At 40.8% G+C, this 17,879-nt stretch overlaps 1 protein-coding gene across 2 annotated transcripts in view; it reads left to right on the forward strand.

Annotated features, from left to right (window-relative positions):
- Window positions 1-5,130: 5,130 nt before the first annotated feature.
- The window catches only part of PLEKHG1 (pleckstrin homology and RhoGEF domain containing G1), a 124,223-nt gene continuing 111,474 nt past the window's right edge, over window positions 5,131-17,879 (forward strand). The window contains exons 1-2 of one of the 2 annotated variants that reach the window (XM_015858099.3): window positions 5,131-5,453; window positions 16,207-16,270. The gene's annotated coding sequence lies outside the window, so the exon portion shown is untranslated. Of the gene's footprint in view, window positions 5,454-14,331; window positions 14,353-16,206; window positions 16,271-17,879 lie in introns of those variants that run through there. The other variant, XM_085541492.1, reaches the window with a different exon arrangement.

Genomic DNA, 17,879 nt, shown 5'->3' on the forward strand with positions numbered 1-17,879 from the left:
GAGAACCTTGAGCCACTTGTGCCTAAGAGATGAAACCCAGTTGGGAATGTTCAGATATCTCTGAGCACTTAGCCAGAGGCTGAATCTAGTTCACTGCTTTAAAAAAAAAAAAAAAAAAATCATGGCTATTACTCATTACTCAGACGGTAGTTGAAAACAATTAGTCTAATTATTGTGGAGCATTGTGTTTTAAAAGGAGCAGCTGAAAGTAGAGAACCGCAAGACACTCATTTAGGTGGTAAAAGTTTTTTAATAACCTAGATGAGCCAGAAGACACCAGTGGTTATGTGTTTCAAGGAGTTTCCTTTAAGCTGAAGTGGGTTCTTGCAATCAGATGAGCCATCTGCCATGCAAGCAACCTGTATTAGCAACATTGAAAAGTAGATCTTAGTTGCTGCTTAAAGAGATCCCAGTGCACTCTTTGTTGTGTTTTTAAGGACTCAGACTTGATCCTGCTTTTTGTGCTTGTAGACTCACCACGATGCACACAGAACAGAAAAGAACAACACAAAAACCTTTTATAGGGTGTGAGTTTGAAGCCCCTGAATCAGACACACAAACCAAAAACCTCCATTAGTAACATCCCCTAATACTATTTTTCCTTAATTTAGTCTTAAAATAAATAAATAAATAAAAAGCAGCTGATGTTTGCAAAACAAATACATCCTGCACGCCCAGTAAGCCTGTCTGAACAAAGAAGAGGGAGTGATTGGGATCCTTGTCCAGCCTTACTCTGAGTGCTTTTGAGTGTCTTGCTGAGTCTGAAAAAATGGGGAAGTGCACCACAATTTGGAGGGGATGGAATGGTTTTTACTTAAGCTGGTGGCTTTAATATGAACAGTGTGAAGCTAATGTTGACTTTCTTCTATACCAGGATGACTGGTGGCTGCATTTCTCCTCAAGCTGGAAATGAACTGCTCAGTTATAAAGCACTTCAAAGAAAATTGCTTAGGGAAAGAGATAAGTCATTAAAAGAGTGGAACGTTCTTTTTTGTTGTTGTTTTGGGTTTTTTTTTGTTTTGTTTTGTTATTGTTTATAAAGCTGTAGATGAAAATATTTTCAGGGGTAAGCCAGCAGGAAAGCTTTCAGGAGGAGAAAGGATGAGAAATCTAGAGGGTTATTGTCTAGTGTGTTATGCTTCAGAAAGCAAAAGGAAGTGGAGGTTGCACTTGAGAACCATGTGTGAGAATGTGAGGCCTGAGGTGACAAGGTAATTTTGCCCTTTTGAGCTTACAGAAGTGTATCCTTTGAGAGCTGCATCTGGATAGCATGCTTTGCTATGAAATACAGTTGCATTTGTGGAGGATACTACTATGTGGAAAAACAAGAGGTCTGAAAGTTGTTTACTTCTATGTGGAAATGTTCCCAAAGAAGCAATCAAACTCTCTCCCCAGAAAGATTAAGTTCAGTTAATTACATCTGCACTATATCTTGTTGTTTCCTTATGTTGACATTCTTCATATTTGTAACTGGTAAATTTTATCATCTCACTCCCACCCTTTTTGTGCAGTGTCCAAAAGCAAGTGTCATGCAGAGCCATCTTGTATTTGAAGTACTACTCTGGGAAGTGGTGGAGACACCACCTCCAGAGGAGTCTGAGAAACATGTGGATATGCTAATGAAGGCCATGGCTTAGTGGGCACAGTGGTGTTGGACTGATGGTCTTTTCCAGCTTCATGTTTCTATGATTCTATTCTATGATACTTTCATCTAAAACTCATACCAAGTTTGGGAGGAAGGTATTCTGTACTTTGGAATCTCTAATTAGAAACTTTAGCAGCTGCTGCTGTAAAGACTTATATGTGCTTCCAGTTTTATTTTGTACTGATATGTAATCAACTCAGAGGTACAGAAATACCTGCATGACACAGACTTAAAGTAGATATGTAGTATTTTATTTGATACTAATGATTCAACTGGAACATCTAACTACTGGAATCACTGAGTGCTCCTTAGTACTACTATACGTAAAAGAGTATAAGCAGCACAGCTCTAAAAAGCCCACACTTAATAATACTGCTTTGCAAGGCAGAAAGGTGTAACTATGCCTGCCAATTAAATTGTACTGTGGGTGGAATAATTAATTTGGATGCTAGACAAGGAGCACATTGCAGATGTTTTTAGGATTTAGGCTGACTGTGGGGTGCATAGTGTAGGATTACATCAATTTGCCTGTCTCACACCCCTGAGCATGGCATGGATACAGCTGCTTACCTCCAGATCCGACCATAACTGTGTAGCTTGTGGTGTCTCTTTGCCTTCTAAGTACTGGTGGAATGTCTTAACATGCAGCAGTTTTTTGCTGTTTTAGGGAAGAATCTTACCCCTAAATTCTAACTCAGAATACATAAAGAAGCATAAAGCTAAGCTTCTCCTCAAGTGAATGTTGAAATTCTTTGTTAGTCAGCAAAGCTGAAGGGACACAGATTTCTGTATGTTTAATAGCTGTGCTTGGAGTTTTGCTGAGTCACACCCAAAATGAGAAAAAAATGGCACGATGATTAGTGTGATGCAGCGCTGATTGCATAAGGAAATGCACTGTTTGAAATTGTATGTGTAGATGTATAAGCACACTGGAAGATGAGCTGATCAAATGGACTTGATAGAAGAAAGGAAAATCCCAAATGGGGAAAAACATATGTTCCAGATCCCCAGCTGTAATAAGCAAACTCCTTTTAAGCAGTATCTGAAGGAGAGTCCTGATCACTTGTGTGGAAGATATCATCTGGGTGCTGGTATGGGTTTCTAAACACAGGCAGCTCCCACTGGGATGATGAGGTGGCAGATGAGGCTGGTTCCTATGTTACATGAGGAGGGGTCTTACGGAGGAGTGGTATGAACAACAGGTACCCTTGCATGTTGAAAGAGAAGCAGGAGAGGGATCAGGGCCTTGTCTGTGTGCAAGAGTATGATAAAGGGAAAGCGGGCAAACTAATCAAGCTCTGTGTGCTCTCCCTTATGTCTACCACAAGCATCATTACATGAGAGTGAAAAGTGGGCCTCCCCACAGCCTCTTAGTTATGCCCAGGTTATTTGGGCCTTTTAATAATAGTCACCTGCACTACCTCCAGAGATAAGAATTATTACAGCCTGTCTATGTACGTAATTTCTCCAAAAAGGGGTGGTTCTCCAAATGCACTGTTTTGAATTGCAGGGTCATAAAGCCTGACCTTTAAACCTGTACCAGTCTTTCATTTTCTGCAGCAATGATTGTATTCTGTCGGTCAGTCGACACAGAACTGGAGGCATTTGGTCAGTGTGTTGGAACACTATTTTTAGTAGAAGCAAACTGAAACCAGACTGACTCTTGATCGGTCCTTTGGGGAGGAGGAGGTAAGGATGAAGAGAGAGGAAGAGGCTTCTCTTCTTGAAGATTTTTCCTGTTAGTCACAGCGCTGAGAGAAAACAAACTCCATATGGAACAGATCATGTCAGGCCTTTAAAACACATTTTCAGAGGTCGTACAGTTTCTTAAAGGGAGTTGGAATATCGTGTGGTTTGGGCTTTTTGCTGTTGTATTTCCCATATGGAGACGTGTGTGCATTTTCATTTGTTTTAATTTGGCCCAAGTTAAACGCACCATCCAGTAGTTTGTTTTGTTATCATCTTTGAAAAGTCTGTTCATGAAGGAAAACACTCCCTTCTTCCCTCAGCATGGAAAGGTTCCAAATATGTCTCTCCCAGTTTTTTTTTTCCTTAGAAAGGGTTTTTCTGTCATTTTGTTTTCTTTTCTTGCATTGGTGAGCAAACAAAGGCCAAATTTTTGTCCCTAGCACATGGCCAGAGTGTTGTGCTGGGACAAGGATGTCCCCATTGGATGCTGGACATTGACACGGAGCAGCAAGGCAGTGCACAAGGGTGCGATCTCTGAGCTGGGTTAGTGAAGGTGCCAGTTATGTTCAGCCCTGCTCACTGTCTCCATGTTTGCCCTACAGAGCAGTTCTGTGGAGCACTCTTCCAGAATATTCTGTGGATTCTCAGCTCCAATCATCTGCCCTTCTGCCAGATGGGGCTAGGACGGTGTATAAGGAAGGTGAGGAAGAATGGGGCTCACCCCTTACTCATAAACATGCTCTAATTCCGTGATGTGAATGAATATTACTCCCAAGAAAGGCTGTCATTAAGATCCCTGAGGTTTTTTTTTTTTTTTCCTTCAGCTGATATGCTAATTTACTCCCACTTACTTAATGCAAACCTTCGTTTTGAAACGTGGCCAAAACGAATTTATAAACATGTTGTTCTTTTAAAATTCTGCACTGCAACTTATACCATGTGGCTGGTGGGAAGGAGCTCTGAGCTTTTAAACTAATGACACAGGAACAGTCCTTGTCAGAGCTTTTTTTTTTCTTCTATTTTCTGAAGGATACTAATGAGAACAGGTACAATGAGGGCAAACACCAAAACTTCCTGGTTTACTGAGTTACTGCTGTACTTGTTTTGACATCTGCAAATTCAGAGCTATTCCAGCCTCCTAAATTGCTTCTTATTCTATGTGCTCTGTCTTAGTGTGTGTTTCGCGAGATGCCGTGTTGTGGAACAGAAGTGAAAGAGCTTCACCGAATGCAAAGCACAGAACTAGGCTTTACTGGAAGCCATGTGTTTAGTCAGGGGTCAAAGGAACGAGGACCACCGAGCATCTATTAAAAATTCACGCTGAACTGAAGCAACTTCTTTCTGGGCACGCATCTAACACGACGGTAAGAAGAAACCATTTAAAAGCAATCACAAATTTATCTTTCCAAGAAGATGGCCAGACAGGTGACCAGGAGGCAGGTGTGATCCTTAAATCCTCCCTGAATTTGCCGCTCGCGGTCAGAATGTCAGTGTCCACCTGCCCCTTTCACCTTTGGGCCGTTTAAACTCCTGTACAGGAGTGCTGACCCTTTAACACCGATACCGGCCGTGAGAACAGCAGGCAGAAAAACCCACGGTGCCGTCTTCGGTGCTTCCTAAGCGCAGAGAAAGGGCTGAAGAGGAGGCTGAGAGTGGAGTGCTCGTTCCACGCGTGAAAACAGTAGCTGATTTTTTTATTATTATTATTTTCCCCTCCCTTCTTCCCGGGGCTGTAATTTGACTGCTGGCTTTGGCTCGGCTCCAGGGATCAGTCCGAGCGGTTAAATCTTTCTTCCCCTTCCCCCTTTCCAGCCTCCGGGGGAGGAGGAAAAGGGGAGCGGAGTCAGCTGCAGCCCGGGGCCGGGCCGGGCCTCCCCGGGGAGGGGCTGAGGCAGCGGCTCGGCTCCGGGAGCTGCATGGAGGAGGGGAGTTTCGCTGAGTCCCCTGCCCGGACGGGAGGAGGAGGAAGTCTGGAGATTAAACCGCTGCTCGGAGCCGAAGTGTACGGAGAGAGTCGGGCGGCGACTGCGGAGCGCTGCGAGGAGGGATTCTAAGGAGAAGCCCCCCGGTGCGCGCCTCTGCGCCTGGATTGTAACCGGGAGGAGGAGCGGGGCTGCCGGTAAGCGCGGATCTTCGTGCCGCTGGGGAGGGGGCGACCCCAGCGAGGCTCGGCCGTCGCTGAGGCCCCCGAGCCCCCCGGGTGCCACCGCCGGCCCTATCGCCTGCCCTGGAGCGGTCGCCGTGCCCGCAGCCTTTGTGCGAGCCCCGCGCCTCGCTGCGGCGGGGCAGCTCTGTGCGCGCTGCTGGGGAGGGGGGGAGCTACCGGCATCCTCGGGTTTGGGAGAGAAAAGGGGGTATTTTGTGCACGGCTGTGCTTCGCTGAGGTCTGAAGGTTTAATCGTGTCTTTTGGGGGGATGGGGATTGATATACAGTGAAGCCGTACCACGGTTCTAGGTTTACACAAACGTTTTGGAAAAGTCTGTTCCAAAAAACTTGGATGCTTTGAAGTGATGTTGATTGGATTGTGGTAAATGTGGCACGGAGAGGGTTAAAATATGATTGGTCTCATCTTTAAGTAGTAGGAAAGTTTGTTCTTGGGTGGGAAGAAAACGCCGACAAAGCAGTGTGTCCTGGTGTCCGGTGGAACCATTTGTGTATTGCCCTATCTTCCATCCTCACCTTTCTCTGCTTCTGCTGATTTTGTGCCGCGGCCCTTGTCCCTCTTGCTGAATGAGAAACCCTAACAAACCTGGGGCAATTCGTTTCATTCTCTTGGAGCTACATTGCTCTGAGCAGGAGTGAAAAAGACCTGAAACAAACTTGGTAGCCAGCTGAATGTACAGCTAACCCGGTCCTCTTCGGTTAGCTTTTTTCCTCTTTTAATTATTAATTGAGATACAGCACCAGCTGTGGCCGTGGTTTTTACTTTTTCATGTTGTTGCTTGTAATCTAGGTATTCCTAATGCTGCCCAGAGAACCCGATGACTTGTAGGTGTTTCGAAAGCTGTGTAATAAGAGCCTGCTAATAGTCTTCCTTTGCTACTGTTTCATTCTTGGAGGGAGCAATCTTTGCTGCTGGAGAGTTGTGGTTCAAATTTCCACATGCGTTTGTTGCCTGTGCCTCTAGCTAAATTTATGAAGGAATCCTTTTAGCTCATACGAAGCTAAATCTGGCAGTAGCAACTCCTGGCTGTGTAATTCACTGTGGTTGGCAAGGCACAATATATAACTTCCCTGAGATTTATTTAAAACCTTTTTTTTTTTTTTTCTTTTTTTTCCGTGTGTGGCATGCAGTTGTTCTAATTCTGTGCGTTCTTCAGCAGCACATATGGGGGTGCTTTGAGATGGAAACATAAGAGTTATGCTAAGGTTAGAAAATGTATTAATAGAGTGCTTGTCTTGAAAATATGAGAGGGCAGCTCAATATCAGCTTCTTAATGAATATTGGTATTGTTCTCTGGCTTGTGCAGATGCCTCGCTATTCAGCTTTGACTCCCTACTTCTTCTCAATGTTATAAGGCTGACAAACAGGAACGATGCAAAATTCTCTGATAACGTGGTTCAGTTTTGACTCTGTGTGTTCACTGGAATGCTGGCTTCTTCCCACAGGACTACAGAGCCCTGTGTAAACAGTATCGACCTGTGGCAGTACAACTGAGTGTGTTCATGCAAAGGCAGGCTATGGTTCTCACACTGGGTGCTAATGCATGTTGTTTTTTCTCACCGTCTTCAAAATAGCATAAGAAGAAAATATAGGTCCCTATTCAAACTGATTTGCAAGCTGTAATCTTGATATCTTGCAAGCAGTGCAGGGTGAATGTTAACAATGCACAACTACAGAAATCTTTATATACTGAACTTTGTTTGCTGGGAGCTCTCATTTTCAGAACATCTGTGAATGTGTTTCCCTTCTTCCTTGGGCAGGATGTGAGAATGCAAGCTAACAATCCAGAGACATAATCTGGGACTGAAGGAGTTGATTGTGAAGCCTTGGTATGAACTGTGCTTAGCAGGGAAGGTTTGTAACCAGCCAGCTGGTTGAGTTCTTTGTACCCTTTCAGTGTGTCTTTAATCTTTATTCATTTTATTTTTATTTTTTTGTTGTATTAAATCTAGATGTAGGAGTGTGCCAAAGGCTCCTTGAATGGTTGGCTTGTATTTATTTCCCTCATAGTCAGTTGCCACTCCAGTGCTTGCTTGGAAGTGCCAAATCCCTCCCCTGCCAAGCCAGGGCCACAGTTCTGACTGTCTATCGGGGCTGCTGGGTGGCAGTTGGAGATGATTCTTGTGATGGCCCTTTCATGTACCTCACATCAATAAGGTCAGATAGTCTGGGTCAGGAAATAATAGAAATACACAATTTGGCAATTGAGCCATTAGAACAAAGAGAAGCATTTCTCAGATTATACGTAGAAGCTGTAAGAAGCTGTGTTAAGCTGTAGAAGTTTGAAGTTAGCACAAAGGAGTTCATCTGATGAGCATTCCCTTTTGTATTCAGCCATGTGCTGAGAAGGATGATTGTTGCAGTAAACAAGTGCTTTGTATTAGTTATGGCTTTAGTCCACTGCCTTAAATTTCTTAGGGGCCAAATTCAGTGCACAGATATTTAACTAGGAAAGATATAGAAACAGTGTATTGTATATGTATATGTGTATATGTAACTGCTGCTCTGAAGTGTGAAAAGATGTCTTGCCACAACTTACTGGAAGCAGTGTTTCCATTTTATAGTGTTAGGAGGACAAAAACAAACAAACAAAAACAACACAGAGAATTACTGCAGCCCTCAGCAAAGACTGAAGTGGCAGAAGGACTTGCAGAGGTGTTGCTGAATGCTCAGCTTTGAGAACCTGTGCTGCTGTGGTTATGCAGAGTGCTTTAGTTTGCAGACTGCCAGTGAGGAAAAAAAAAGTGGAGAAAAGCATTATACTTGTAAACTGAGAATGCAGAGAATGACACAGAGCTTCTAGGTTTCTTACCTCTCTATAAGATGCTACCTCTAATAGATGTTCGTTTACCTGTTGATTAAGATTCTCATTGTGAGAAACCCACTCAGAACGTTGGAATAGCTGTGCAACATCACCAGTTCCAAACAGTGTCTTTCCCTCCCAAAACCACGGTCATGGCTCATACTTCCCAAACTTGTGTGTTTGCTGTATTAATCATTAAAAATGCAATATAGTTTTTTTTTCTTCCTGTGTTTTGTTGTTTGTTTGTTTGTTTGAACACATAATAATCATACTTTCAAGTCCTTTTGCTGTAACTGAAATACACAGTTCTTCTTTCAAAGAGAGGGTCCTGAGATGCCCTTGAGAATCTTGGGGCTTTCAGAACATCACAGATTTTAATGAGTGGATAGAACTGTAGACTTGAAAGGGAAGGTGGAAGCAGAGTAAGGGAAGAGGAGAGGTCTGTCTCGGTCGTAAAAGAAATGTAGTGGCAGCAGTGATGATTGGAAGTGTGTGGTTAAGAGCACAAGAGGTGAATGTGAACAGATTAAATATTAGTTTAATAATTGTTTAGTCTTTGTGTTCAAGAAATGTGTAGATGTGACACTGAGGGATGTGGTTAGTGGACATGGTGGTGATGGGTTGTCTATTGGGAAAGACCACTAAGATCATCTAGTCCAACTTTTATGATTCTGTGATTTCCTTATAGGCTGAAGGAACTGGGCTTGTTCAGCCTGGGAAAGAGAAGCCTGAGGAGAGACCTCAGTGTGGCCTTCCAGTATTTAAAAGTTTATAAACACGTGATAAACTTTTTATACAGGTAGACAGTGATAGGACAAGAGGGAATGGTTTTAAACTAAAGGAAGGGAGATTTAGATTAGATGTCAGGGGAAGTTGGGCTGAGAGAGCAGTGAGGTGCTGGAACAGGCTGCCCTGAAGGTGTTTAAGGCCAGGTTGGATGGAGCCCTGTGCAATCTCTTCTAGTACTTGGTCTAGCAGCTGGCAACCCTGCCTGTGGCAGAGGGTTTGGGACCTGATGATCCTTTGAGGTCCCTTTCAACCCAAGCCATTCTAAGGTTCTGTGATAAATAAGTTTCTAGAAGGGCTATTTGTGTTAATTGCAATTCCAAAAGAGTGTGTGTGATAAAGTATCTCACAGAATTAAAAGTTTCTCAGGTCTTTTTAATACTATAAAACGTTTTTCTGGATGTGGCTTTTGGATCGAATAGGTCAGCGGAGTCTGATTTCACCAACCCAAGTCTGAATGAGTTTGGCCTAAAATTGATTCAAATGCAAATTTGACTGCAGGTGCAGAAAAAGAGGAACCTAGTCAGAAAGGGCTGGGAAAGGAAACTGAAGGAAAAGCTGTAGGTAGTTATTGAGAAGACCTGAGGGAAGTAGCTGCCCAGGTAGTTACAGGCTGCTTCCAACTAATGTTGTCTGCTACTTTCTGAGGGACCTGAGTTTTGGAGTGCTCTCATTGATCATGATGCAGAGCCTTGCTGTGAGAATACAGAGCAAGATTCCAGTTTAAAAATCTATCTAGAACACAAATGTGATGCCCATGACTTCGTTTCTTTCTTCCTTCCACAGTGTGAACTCCAACGGATCTGTTTCCTCATCTTCTACAGGACCATGGGTAGTTGTGCTAGTGGAAATTGCACAAAGGTTTTATAGATGCACTGGTTAGCTATATCTTGGACTGGCAGCTGTTTCCCATGAAAACTTGTGGCTTCTAAATGGTATAAATTATCTTTAAGTCACCTAAGTCTTGCTTGTGTGTTCTGTTATTGAATTTCAGGCTACAGGTGGTGCCAAGCCTCTTCCTGTAAGCATGCGTTCTGTAGAAACTTGTGAGCCCTACCCAGATGTTTAAAATCTAACTTAATGAATGTTAACTTCGAGATATTTGAGCATTCATTTCCATTCAGACATTTCAGGATCATGCCACAGGCATTAGTATGGTGTAGCTAATGTATACTGCTGATAGGATGGGCGCATCCTCTCGCTAGAAGCAATGAGCAGAGGTAAAAAAAGGGTGTCATGGGAACAGTTGTTGAATCACCTGCCCTCTTGCTTACTCAGAGCTGTTGTAGATAAAACTTTGATACCTAGATCAGGAAAAAGAAGGTTGTTTAGATTGCCCTAAGGAATGTTGTCACGGACAGTGTAACAGCCTGCTTCCTTCCACCGTCACAGCTGACAACTTCTCAGCAATGTCATCTGGGTGTGGGCTTCAAGGTCAACCTCTGCCTTTAATCAGCACATGGTAACAGTCTGTATCTCCTAGATTTTGTACATAACTTGTAGCGTTCGTACTTTCTCCCATGCTTCCGCTTGTGTTAGGTGGAGTTATCTATAAACACAGGCATGCTGTCTTTGTTAACCTACAAACTCTTTTCTTACAGTATTTAACCCACCTTCTCCCCTATAATTAGCCACAGTGTCTGCCTTTGCCTACCAGTATCAACTCAAGAGTAACATCGTGCTTTGGGTCCTTTAACACAGGCACTGACACAAAGGAAGACTCACAGTTCATTCTTTTAAAATAAAGAAACAAAGAACTAGTGATTATGCAAGTCTATATTCTTTATCTCTTCAGTAGACACAAAGTTTTCTACTTACTATTTAAACTGCAACCAAGCTAACATCAAGAGAAACATCATTTCAGCTTGCAAACAAGTTTGGTGCTGCTGTGATTAACGTGCTGCGACTCAAGTGTATGTGAAGCTTTGTCATTGTTTACCTCATGGTTCCTTTTCATTATCCTGATAACATATCTTGTGTGTTACTCAGAAAGCTGTAATGCCTTAGGACTCAAATGATGTCATCATAGACTTCTTCCACTGCAGAAGCTCTCATTTCTCTGAAGAGTCAGCAGACCTAGCTTATTTGAATGGTAGGAAAAGGTGTGTTTGATGATGAGTCATGATTGCATTTTGGGAAATAACTTGCCATTATATGCTAGCAGTGTAGGATGTTTGTAATTTTTCCTTTCAGGCGGTCTCTGACAATTATCGGTCTCCTTTGTGTTAGGTGGAACTCAAGTCACAAATCTCTGATGTGACTTACCTTGGCCTTTTGTACTCCTGTTGCCTGAGAAGGCTTCTGCCAGTCCTGGAGGTAGGCAGGCTAACTTGACACAGTCCCAACTGAATCAGCCTTTTACAGTCCTTGTCTTATCAGGTCAGTTATGTTGTGGAGTCTGTTCACCTGTTGTGGTAGGATGGTATCTTCTCTACTACCTCCTTCTCTTCCACACTTCAAACTGTCTTATCCTTCTGTGTTTTCCCCAGATTTCCCAGAAAAAAAGTCCTTAACTTCACTTCTGAGTGTCTACTTTGCAGCATCAAGTATCAGACACAACGTAGGCTTTTCAGTAAGCTATCATAGAAATTTATGAATAGTAATTGAGTTAAAGATTGTGATTTCTGAAGGCATCAATATCCATTTAATCTCCAAGGTTTCTTTCTGAGCAGTATCTTAGTGTGATTTTGTGCCCCCACTACTAAAGATGCCTGTATGTTAAGAAAGGCAGATCTAGGCAGAATTTTCTGTTGAGGGCAGCTAGACTTTCCCTGTATGAACCACATTGTTCTTTCATACAAAAGAAGAAACAGAATAAAAATATAAAAAAACAAAACAAAAACACACACAAAAAAACCCCAAAACAACTGAACACTATATGAAATAATATATATATATATATTATTTCATACTTATATATACATGAAATAAAACAAGAACAAAAAGAACCAGCTGATGAAACCTCAGTGCTTCTCCCCAGTGATCTCCATTACTGCAGCTTGCACTTTGCCACACCATCTGCAGTATCACTTTCTTCCAGTAGTATGTACAGCCTGCTATGCTTCCTTGGTCCTGATTATACAGGACAATAAGTTCTTCACTTTCATGGCTAAGCTATCCTTGAAGGGTTCTTGTGCTGCTTTGGGCATTGAAAATCCAGAAAATCAAACTCAATTTGAAGAGTTTTTCCTGCAATTCTGTGGCAGAGTGACCTGCCAATAAAGCACTCCTGCTACCAAAGGCTCTGGCAGCCCTTATGTCCATCCAAAGCCATTTGTTTATCTGAAGCATAGTACAGGTACTGTCATTCCCGCAAGGTCAAACAAAAACAAAACAGGTATTCTTCTTCTACCTTTTGCTAGTTGAAATTTGACATGATAGGACACATGATACATGCTATTGGGATATGGAGTAGGCATTTCTTCCATGTGTGACACTGCATGATGTTTGGATAGGGTTGAAGCTTCATCTGCTTTGTGAGGAAGAATTCTGGAATACCAAATTACAGATATCTGGTTTGCTGTCTTCATAATAAAAGCTGGTTGCTAATCTTTGTTGCTGAAGTGCTGTTGCTTTGTGCCTATTTCATTTCTAGTGAACAGCTCTTCCATATAGAAGCATCTGCCTGTGATGTGTGTGCGCATCATACAGCTAAACAAGCTTCTACAGGGTTATGGATAACCAGGTCTGCCTTTTTATTGCTTCTGTCTTTTGGTGATAACGTCTACCCAATATATGGTTCTTTTCATTCCTCCTGCTCTCCTTTAAATTGATGGCTGTGCTGCATGAAGAGTTCTTTTTGTTTATAATGTAGGATTGGTGATGCCTGTTTTCAGATAATTGCAGAAACATGTACTAGGTTGGTTTGACTTATTTGTTGGTTACACACCTTGAGCCATATCAGCAAGTGGTTAGTTTTAGTTGGTGGGTCAGAGTCACCTGTGTATGTCAGTACCTGCCTAACATGGACTTCTTTCCTAAGACAATTTGAGGTCATAAAAGAAGTGGTCTGGAGAAATTCTAGCAAAGATTCACTCTTAGCTGTTGACATTCTCATGCAACCCAGTCTTTGTGTTTCTCACTGCTGTAAGCGGTAGGAGTGCTGTGTGAAATTAGCCTGTGCAATTAGCTTAATACATCTGGGAAAGTGCTCAGGTGATTACATGTAGAATAAGTCTGCTTTCCTGGGAAGCAGCAAATCTATTTATTTGTCATGCAACAAGAAGGAATTACAATATGTGGCCATCCCTTGATTCTACAATAGGCAAAAGACTTTCCTTGGCTAGGAAAGTTGTGCTGTAAGTACTGGCATGTAACTCAGTAAAAATCATACTCTATGAATTCCTAGCTGCTGGTAATAATAGCAAGAAACAGAACAGAGAGGTTCTTGAAGAACAGAGTTTTTGAAAGTCAAAACCATATTTATTTGTTTGAGAGAACCAGTTCGTTGGAGTGAAAAGATAATGTTAGCCTGTCTGTCGGCAACTCTGTCCTGGGCCATCAGTGTATAGTACAAAAGGATTGGGTTTCACTTCTTAGGAAAACTGAAGTGAAGAAGATCTTAAGACTCTGAAAACAGTAAACTGCCTGTCCTGTTATTGGAAATTTTTTTTGGTTGCCTCCTGTACAGAGTATGCACCAAAAAGAAAAGTGCGTTCTCCTTGTGACAGTGTTTATTATGTAAAAGTGTGCAATATTCATACATTGGTGTGTAAGAGTTATTCCAATAACGTTCAACCTAATTGTTCAAAAATTCACAGGATGAAAAATTCATTTTTCTTCCAGAATTTTCTGTAGTGTAGTAAGATAAAACCAAGATCTGCAGAAAATATTTTTTAAAAAGCTAAAGAAAACTGATATAAAATTGCTCTGTAGCATCCTGAATCTTGAGCTTCTGTTGGTTCTTATGTGACTGTAGGACTCTGCCAGAAGTTATTTATCCAAAGGCTTTGGAAGGCTGTTAGGTGCTCTGGAGTTTAGAGAATACCTCTTTGCTGTGGGTCAATGTTTTTATTTGGGAACTAAGAAGCTGTTGTGGATTAAACTTATCAAACCAAAGTATTTAAGTTTCTCCCAGTTTTGCCAGGTTTTCTGATCCATGTGTATAATTAAATGACCATGGTTATTCCTATTTCTTATGTGTTGACAGTCTGTCTCTTTCTAGGCTTAAAGAAACTACTTTCTCTAGCAATTGAAATGGAGTCTTTTGCCTCTGGAGGACTGAGAATAAGGGAGCTTGCATAGACTAAATGGAAAGTAGGATGGTAATTACAGCTCATGTTGTATTTTGGTTTCACTTAATTTACAGTTTGAGGTACAGCAAGGTAGCTGGGCTTTTGAATGTTACAACTGTTGCAGTCTAATCACAGGAATCTAATAAGACTACTCATGAATTTTCTTTTTCAGATTCATAAAAGTGTTACTGGAGGTTATTCTATGTATCCAGTTGCAAATGGAGAAAAACTAAATGCTATAAATAAAGTATTAATTATAGTTGTCACTCAAAAGGGTAAAAAATAGCTATTTAAACCTGTGAAATTGCTTTGTAGTGTTGATTTATTGTGGTAAACTTAGCAATTGGATGGAGGAAAAGTGTGTTGATATTTCTTTCTATCTTTCCTTCAGTCTTATTTTTTTCTTTTACTTTTTCTTTTTTTTTTTTTTAATTAAAAAGAATTTTTTTTTTTTTTCAGATGGAGTTGTGCTTTGTATTAAAAATAAAATAAAAAAACCAAAAAAGAACAGCATGCTACATTAGGGAGACTGAATTGATTGCATTACTGTTTAAGTTGAAAGTAGACCAATATTTTTTGAATAGATTTTTTAAACATAAAATCTTGCCTGTTTATGGTTTGGTTCCCCTAGACCAAATTAACTTGGACACTCGGCTGAGATTCTATTTATTCTGGCATAGGAACAGGCATTGGGCAGAACGTCTTGGTCCCAAAAACCTGGTAATGGTGAGAGGCCTCTGTTCCCTGCCAGCTGAATGCCTGAGGTATTTTGCCATACAGGAAATCAATTGCAGATGAATGTGCGCTGTTTCCACTCCAAGTACATAAACATGCCTTATGGCAATATAAAGAAATGAAAAAAAATATATATATTACTATTTTTTAAAATCCCGTCTTGCATTCAATAGCTACCTGCAAGTTCAGAGGACGAACATTGATACTCTGTTTCTGTGGGTTCTTCCCTATCACATCTGGTTGAGTTTGTAGCACAGAAATAGCGATGGAGGAAAGGAGAAGCAAATTAACCTTGAAGTGCTCCAGAAGGTGCAAACGTAAACCAGTGGTTTAGAGAAATGAAAATAATAAAAAGATCTCTGTCCAGTTCCTACTTGATGTTCTGAATGATACTGTGAAGCGGGGAAGGATTATAAATGGAGAGAAGGAAACGAGTTCTTTCCCTTATTAAATCAAGAAATGTACGGTTTTGAAGGCTTTAAGGTAGGTTACTAACTTCTAGAAAGAACTGCATCACAATTGTATCAAAATAGTTGCTTTTTGCGAAGTGACAGATGAAATGGTATCTGTTTTTGATCCTGTGAAAGTGGCTAGGTCAGATGCAAGTAGCAGACCTTTGAAAATAGCTAGTGGATCTGATTTGCCTAACAGCTACCTATGTATCCTTACATTGCTCAGCAGGGAAGGTTGGGGATCATTTGGATAGAGGTTTCCTGGCATTAAACATAATTATGTTTAAAATCTGGGCTAACAATTTCTAGAAGCAGTGTGTGGCCTGAAGCTTTCAGTGTTTAGAGCTTGGGAACTGGAGAGCACTTTCCTACTTCGCTGCAGACTTAGAGTGTAACCTTAGATAAACTGTTTCATCTAGATTTTAATGACACGTAGGTGGGGAGGTACTCGCAGGGGTGGTAATGGGATTTTCAGAATCACATTAGTGTCTAATTCCTATTGAAAGTCTAATACCTTTAGTCTGTCTGAACCAGATTCAGCACATGCTACATTTTTTGTTTCAGATAGTTAAAGGCAAAACGCAAAGGCAGTACTGGGGCTGTATAGAACCTTGTGATTATGACTTCCCCAGTGGGTTAGAGTTGTACTCTATGATACCTTTTCTCTAATTCCTTAAATGTTGTCCTCCTTTTGCAGGGTGCCATTGTTTGAAGAGAAGAGAGGAAAAGAGACTCTGCCCAACTTGACAGTGATTTCTTTGGTGAGTGCTTTATCAGTTAAATTTTATTATCTTTTAATTTTTTTTATAATGTCTATTCTTCTGTCTGAGCTAAATAATGTTGGCATTCAGTGAAAATGCTCCAAAAAACCATGAGACTGCTTGATACGCAAATCCCATGTAATGCCATAAAAACCAGAGATACTAGCCAAGATGGCGGGGTTTTTTGATGTGCCTGCAAGTTTGGATAATATAAAAATTTAGGGGCATCCAAGCAGTTATGAGAGACTAAGTCAGCAGTTTTAGCATCTATTTTTGTAACTGTTTTTTATTTTTGCTAAAGTTCTGTAGCTAAAATTCTGTTCAGTTGCTTTATTCTGCCCTTTTGGAGGTAGAAGTGGTGTTTTTATGGAGAAGGAATATTCCTGTAATTAAGCAGAGCATGAGTTTTGGAAGATCTGGGACTTCTGTCTTCTGCAGAGATTTCCCATATTGCTTCTGTCACCTTGAGAAGAAATTAATTATTCTTTCCAAGTTTATTTTTTAGGAGTTTTCTTTTTCTTTTTATTTATTTATTTTAATGGGCTCTTACTACCTGAAGTTCCTGGGGGACCTGAGGAATTTGAAAGAATATAGAAAAGCAAGTGTAGATGTCAATATCTCTTGAATGGAGTAGCTGATTAAATTCATTTTGCTATCTAAACACCACTGTCGTTCCAGAGATCTTCACAGTAGGGCTAGTTTGAGACTGTACTAAATTCTAAGATGACTTTAGGCAAGAAGGTCCTTTTTCCCTTGCTTTTCCTCTTTTCTTACCAAACATCTCAGTCCCAATGCCAACCCAAAGGAATCTTTTCTTCTCTCAGAAGAAAGCAGGCATTCAGTGATCGGCTTTGAGGATAACTGCACAAACACTGCTATTTGGAAAAAAACTCTGTGATTTATAAATAACCTATTTTGCTCCTTCTAGATGAGGAAACTAATTGTTGAAGTCAGTATAGTATGGATTAATTAAAAAAAAAAAGTAAATTATGTTAATTGCCATTGGCAACAGAGTGAGTATTAATGTACTATAGTAGGAAACTAAACAAGTATCATAACAGTAGGGCTTTCAATTCATTTTTATAGTATCTATAGATGATCCAGTTGTGATCAAATGTATACTCAGTTTCAGAAGTGTGGCAGTTTTGTCCCTTCCAATATTTTGAGGCTGCATAGTTTTAGTATACACTAGTATGATTGCTAAGCATCTAGCTGAATCTCACATCTGTTAAACATTAGTAAGATTTTTGTTTGGATCCAAGGGATAACCGTGCCTGTAAGTAGGAAACCATTTTGCAGAGGATGAGAGAGGAAAGACCAGAGATTCTTGGCATTTTATAAAAATAGCAACTTGAATTTGAATAAGGCCACACGTTTGAGCATAAACAAACAAAAAATTGGGTTGACCTAAATTCAGTATGCTAGTTGCCTTTCTTATTTGCTGATTAGTTAATTGCCAGCAATCTTTTTTCCCTTCCACAGATATGGAGGGGCAGAGTGTTCCCAGGCCCCACACAGCACGTTGTTTTATTTAGCTGAAGTTTATGCATATTATAATGCATATTAAGTATTGATCTCATGACCTTAGGAAGTGAATTGCTTGTACAAA

The sequence above is a fragment of the Coturnix japonica genome, chromosome 3 (assembly GCF_054131305.1).
Source record: "Coturnix japonica strain WE chromosome 3, WE-NBRP24, whole genome shotgun sequence".
Classification (NCBI taxonomy): domain Eukaryota; kingdom Metazoa; phylum Chordata; class Aves; order Galliformes; family Phasianidae; genus Coturnix; species Coturnix japonica.